This window comes from Pseudophryne corroboree, chromosome 3, assembly GCF_028390025.1.
Source record: "Pseudophryne corroboree isolate aPseCor3 chromosome 3, aPseCor3.hap2, whole genome shotgun sequence".
NCBI classification, from domain to species: Eukaryota; Metazoa; Chordata; class Amphibia; order Anura; family Myobatrachidae; genus Pseudophryne; species Pseudophryne corroboree.
The window spans coordinates 330223243-330229245 of record NC_086446.1 but is presented as its reverse complement, the minus strand read 5'-3'; the positions used below and the strand labels follow the sequence as shown (position 1 = coordinate 330229245).

Here is a 6003-nt window from a genome sequence, read left to right as displayed (position 1 = left end):
TAAAGTAAAACTCAAATTATTTAATAAAAAAATGCAATAAGCTGGAAAAAAAGATGTTACATTTTAAAAATACCATAACTATTTAAAAAAATTATTTGTAGCATAGCTAAAATGTTTCCTTAAGGTCAATTTTTGGTCCAAGTATGCATATTTGGAAATTTCAGTGCCAAGATTTATGGGTTCCTATAGAGTTTTAACTTTTCTAATAGCTGGAACCTAAGACTTGTCTCATACTGTGTGCAACTTAAGCATACAGACCAAGAAGAAAGAAAAAAAACAAAAACCTGCAATTAATTGTTGACCTTTTTGTTTGTCAAAAAGAGACTATTCTTTTAAGCCACTCATTGTTTCTTAGAAAAAAGCAAGGTAAGAGAAAAACCTGTAATTTCATTTTGACTGTTTTTTATTTGTCAAAATGAGACTTCTTTGAAGCCACTCAAAGTTACTTAGACAAAATGGAATCTACAGTTTACCCAATATACCACCAAATGGTTGACAGTTTACTAAATATGCATAAGTATATACTTTTTTTATGGATTGGCAAAAGAAAAATTCACTTGATGCTTTTGACTCAGGCAATTGACATCAATCAGATAATGGAACCATGGTATTTAAAAGAACCTGAGAAGATGGGCTCGTCTGCGATTTAATCCCAGGACCTCTCACACCCTAAGCGAGAATCATACCCCTATACCAACGAGCCTACTGTTCATGTATTTTCATGTATACTAATGAAATTGGAAGTGAAACTGTTGGAATACATTAGTATTTTAAAATACTATCAGATAATTGAACTAAGCACTTTTAAAGAACCTGAGAAAACAGGCTCATCCAGGATATGAACCTGGGACCTTTTGCACCCGAAGCAAGAATCATACACCCTGACCAACAAGCCACTAGCCAAATAATTTCTTATTCAGTTTTTAACATTTTTAAAGTAAAACTCTAATTATTTAAGAAAAAATGCAAATAACTGGAGAAAACACACAATTTCATTTAATGAAGATGAAACATTTTAAAAATAACATAACAACTTAAAACAAAAAATGTGTATGTAGCATTGCAAAAATAATAACTTAAGGTTACTTGTTATCCAAGTATGTATATTAGAAATGTGCAGTGCCAATATTTAGAGGTCCCAATAGAGTTTGGACTTTTTTTGATAGTTGGAACCTAAGACTTGTCACATACTGTGTGCAACTCAAGCATGCAGACCCAGAAGAAAGACAAAATAAACACCTGCAATTTATTGTTGATCTTTTTGTTAGTCATAATGATACTATTATTTTAAGCCACTCAGGGTTATTTAGAAAAAAGAAAGGTAAGAGAAAAACCTGTAATTTCATTTTGACAGTTTTTTGTTTGTCAAAATTAGACTTTTAAGCCACTCAAGGTTACTTAGACAAAATGGAATCTATAGTTTACCCAATATACCACCAAATGGTTGACATTTTACTAAGTATGCATAAGTATATACCTTTAAAAGATGGGCTCATCCGGGATTTGTACCGGGGATCTCTCGCACCCTAAGCAAGAATCAACGAGCCCACTGTGCATGTCTTTTTTATGTATATTAATGAAATTGTAAGTAAAACTGTTTGTATACATTAGTGAGTATTTGTATACATTAGTGAGTATTTTAAAATGCTATCAGATATGAAGAGATGGGCTCGTCCGGGATTTGAACCCGGGACCTCTCGCACCCGAAGCGAGAATCATACCCCTAGACCAACGTGCCATCTGCCTAAGGTCTTCTCATTCAGATTTTACCATTTTTAAAGTAAAACTCAAATTATTTAATAAAAAAATGCAATAAGCTGGAAAAAAAGATGTTACATTTTAAAAATACCATAACTATTTAAAAAAAATATTTGTAGCATAGCTAAAATGTTTCCTTAAGGTCAATTTTTGGTCCAAGTATGCATATTTGGAAATTTCAGTGCAAGATTTATGGGTTCCTATAGAGTTTTAACTTTTCTAATAGCTGGAACCTAAGACTTGTCTCATACTGTGTGCAACTTAAGCATACAGACCAAGAAGAAAGAAAAAAACAAAAACCTGCAATTAATTGTTGACCTTTTTGTTTGTCAAAAAGAGACTATTCTTTTAAGCCACTCATTGTTTCTTAGAAAAAAGCAAGGTAAGAGAAAAACCTGTAATTTCATTTTGACTGTTTTTTATTTGTCAAAATGAGACTTCTTTGAAGCCACTCAAAGTTACTTAGACAAAATGGAATCTACAGTTTACCCAATATACCACCAAATGGTTGACAGTTTACTAAATATGCATAAGTATATGCTTTTTTTATGGATTGGCAAAAGAAAAATTCACTTGATGCTTTTGACTCAGGCAATTGACATCAATCAGATAATGGAACCATGGTATTTAAAAGAACCTGAGAAGATGGGCTCGTCTGCGATTTAATCCCAGGACCTCTCACACCCTAAGCGAGAATCATACCCCTATACCAACGAGCCTACTGTTCATGTATTTTCATGTATACTAATGAAATTGGAAGTGAAACTGTTGGAATACATTAGTATTTTAAAATACTATCAGATAATTGAACTAAGCACTTTTAAAGAACCTGAGAAAACAGGCTCATCCAGGATATGAACCTGGGACCTTTTGCACCCGAAGCAAGAATCATACACCCTGACCAACAAGCCACTAGCCAAATAATTTCTTATTCAGTTTTTAACATTTTTAAAGTAAAACTCTAATTATTTAAGAAAAAATGCAAATAACTGGAGAAAACACACAATTTCATTTAATGAAGATGAAACATTTTAAAAATAACATAACAACTTAAAACAAAAAATGTGTATGTAGCATTGCAAAAATAATAACTTAAGGTTACTTGTTATCCAAGTATGTATATTAGAAATGTGCAGTGCCAATATTTAGAGGTCCCAATAGAGTTTGGACTTTTTTTGATAGTTGGAACCTAAGACTTGTCACATACTGTGTGCAACTCAAGCATGCAGACCCAGAAGAAAGACAAAATAAACACCTGCAATTTATTGTTGATCTTTTTGTTAGTCATAATGATACTATTATTTTAAGCCACTCAGGGTTATTTAGAAAAAAGAAAGGTAAGAGAAAAACCTGTAATTTCATTTTGACAGTTTTTTGTTTGTCAAAATTAGACTTTTAAGCCACTCAAGGTTACTTAGACAAAATGGAATCTATAGTTTACCCAATATACCACCAAATGGTTGACATTTTACTAAGTATGCATAAGTATATACCTTTAAAAGATGGGCTCATCCGGGATTTGTACCGGGGATCTCTCGCACCCTAAGCAAGAATCAACGAGCCCACTGTGCATGTCTTTTTTATGTATATTAATGAAATTGTAAGTAAAACTGTTTGTATACATTAGTGAGTATTTGTATACATTAGTGAGTATTTTAAAATGCTATCAGATATGAAGAGATGGGCTCGTCCGGGATTTGAACCCGGGACCTCTCGCACCCGAAGCGAGAATCATACCCCTAGACCAACGTGCCATCTGCCTAAGGTCTTCTCATTCAGATTTTACCATTTTTAAAGTAAAACTCAAATTATTTAATAAAAAAATGCAATAAGCTGGAAAAAAAGATGTTACATTTTAAAAATACCATAACTATTTAAAAAAAATATTTGTAGCATAGCTAAAATGTTTCCTTAAGGTCAATTTTTGGTCCAAGTATGCATATTTGGAAATTTCAGTGCAAGATTTATGGGTTCCTATAGAGTTTTAACTTTTCTAATAGCTGGAACCTAAGACTTGTCTCATACTGTGTGCAACTTAAGCATACAGACCAAGAAGAAAGAAAAAAACAAAAACCTGCAATTAATTGTTGACCTTTTTGTTTGTCAAAAAGAGACTATTCTTTTAAGCCACTCATTGTTTCTTAGAAAAAAGCAAGGTAAGAGAAAAACCTGTAATTTCATTTTGACTGTTTTTTATTTGTCAAAATGAGACTTCTTTGAAGCCACTCAAAGTTACTTAGACAAAATGGAATCTACAGTTTACCCAATATACCACCAAATGGTTGACAGTTTACTAAATATGCATAAGTATATGCTTTTTTTATGGATTGGCAAAAGAAAAATTCACTTGATGCTTTTGACTCAGGCAATTGACATCAATCAGATAATGGAACCATGGTATTTAAAAGAACCTGAGAAGATGGGCTCGTCTGCGATTTAATCCCAGGACCTCTCACACCCTAAGCGAGAATCATACCCCTATACCAACGAGCCTACTGTTCATGTATTTTCATGTATACTAATGAAATTGGAAGTGAAACTGTTGGAATACATTAGTATTTTAAAATACTATCAGATAATTGAACTAAGCACTTTTAAAGAACCTGAGAAAACAGGCTCATCCAGGATATGAACCTGGGACCTTTTGCACCCGAAGCAAGAATCATACACCCTGACCAACAAGCCACTAGCCAAATAATTTCTTATTCAGTTTTTAACATTTTTAAAGTAAAACTCTAATTATTTAAGAAAAAATGCAAATAACTGGAGAAAACACACAATTTCATTTAATGAAGATGAAACATTTTAAAAATAACATAACAACTTAAAACAAAAAATGTGTATGTAGCATTGCAAAAATAATAACTTAAGGTTACTTGTTATCCAAGTATGTATATTAGAAATGTGCAGTGCCAATATTTAGAGGTCCCAATAGAGTTTGGACTTTTTTTGATAGTTGGAACCTAAGACTTGTCACATACTGTGTGCAACTCAAGCATGCAGACCCAGAAGAAAGACAAAATAAACACCTGCAATTTATTGTTGATCTTTTTGTTAGTCATAATGATACTATTCTTTTAAGCCACTCAGGGTTATTTAGAAAAAAGAAAGGTAAGAGAAAAACCTGTAATTTCATTTTGACAGTTTTTTGTTTGTCAAAATTAGACTTTTAAGCCACTCAAGGTTACTTAGACAAAATGGAATCTATAGTTTACCCAATATACCACCAAATGGTTGACATTTCACTAAGTATGCATAAGTATATACCTTTAAAAGATGGGCTCATCCGGGATTTGTACCGTGGATCTCTCGCACCCTAAGCAAGAATCAACGAGCCCACTGTGCATGTCTTTTTTATGTATATTAATGAAATTGTAAGTAAAACTGTTTGTATACATTAGTGAGTATTTTAAAATGCTATTAAATACTATCAGATATTAAGGACTTTAAAAGTACATGAAGAGATGGGCTCGTCCGGGATTTGAACCCGGGACCTCTCGCACCCGAAGCGAGAATCATACCCCTAGACCAACGAGCCATCTGCCTAAGGTCTTCTCATTCAGATTTTACCATTTTTAAGGTAAAAACTCAAATTATTTAATAAAAAAATGCAATAAGCTGGAAAAAAAGATGTTACATTTTAAAAATACCATAACTATTTAAAAAAATTATTTGTAGCATAGCTAAAATGTTTCCTAAAGGTCAATTTTTGGTCCAAGTATGCATATTTGGAAATTTCAGTGCCAAGATTTATGGGTTCCTATAGAGTTTTAACTTTTCTAATAGCTGGAACCTAAGACTTGTCTCATACTGTGTGCAACTTAAGCATACAGACCAAGAAGAAAGAAAAAAACAAAAACCTGCAATTAATTGTTGACCTTTTTGTTTGTCAAAAAGAGACTATTCTTTTAAGCCACTCATTGTTTCTTAGAAAAAAGCAAGGTAAGAGAAAAACCTGTAATTTCATTTTGACTGTTTTTTATTTGTCAAAATGAGACTTCTTTGAAGCCACTCAAAGTTACTTAGACAAAATGGAATCTACAGTTTACCCAATATACCACCAAATGGTTGACAGTTTACTAAATATGCAAAAGTATATACTTTTTTTATGGATTGGCAAAAGAAAAATTCACTTGATGCTTTTGACTCAGGCAATTGACATCAATCAGATAATGGAACCATGGTATTTAAAAGAACCTGAGAAGATGGGCTCGTCTGCGATTTAATCCCAGGACCTCTCGCACC

General features: G+C 32.6%; 3 non-coding genes across 3 annotated transcripts; all 3 read right to left on the bottom strand.

Moving 5' to 3' along the window:
* Window positions 1-1666: 1666 nt before the first annotated feature.
* TRNAP-CGG (transfer RNA proline (anticodon CGG)) lies at window positions 1667-1738 on the bottom strand. Its single transcript has one exon. It is a non-coding gene; the product is annotated as a tRNA-Pro (tRNA).
* Window positions 1739-3440: 1702 nt separating this feature from the next.
* TRNAP-CGG (transfer RNA proline (anticodon CGG)) lies at window positions 3441-3512 on the bottom strand. The gene has a single exon. It is a non-coding gene; the product is annotated as a tRNA-Pro (tRNA).
* Window positions 3513-5224: 1712 nt separating this feature from the next.
* Window positions 5225-5296, bottom strand: TRNAP-CGG (transfer RNA proline (anticodon CGG)). Its single transcript has one exon. It is a non-coding gene; the product is annotated as a tRNA-Pro (tRNA).
* Window positions 5297-6003: the final 707 nt, after the last annotated feature.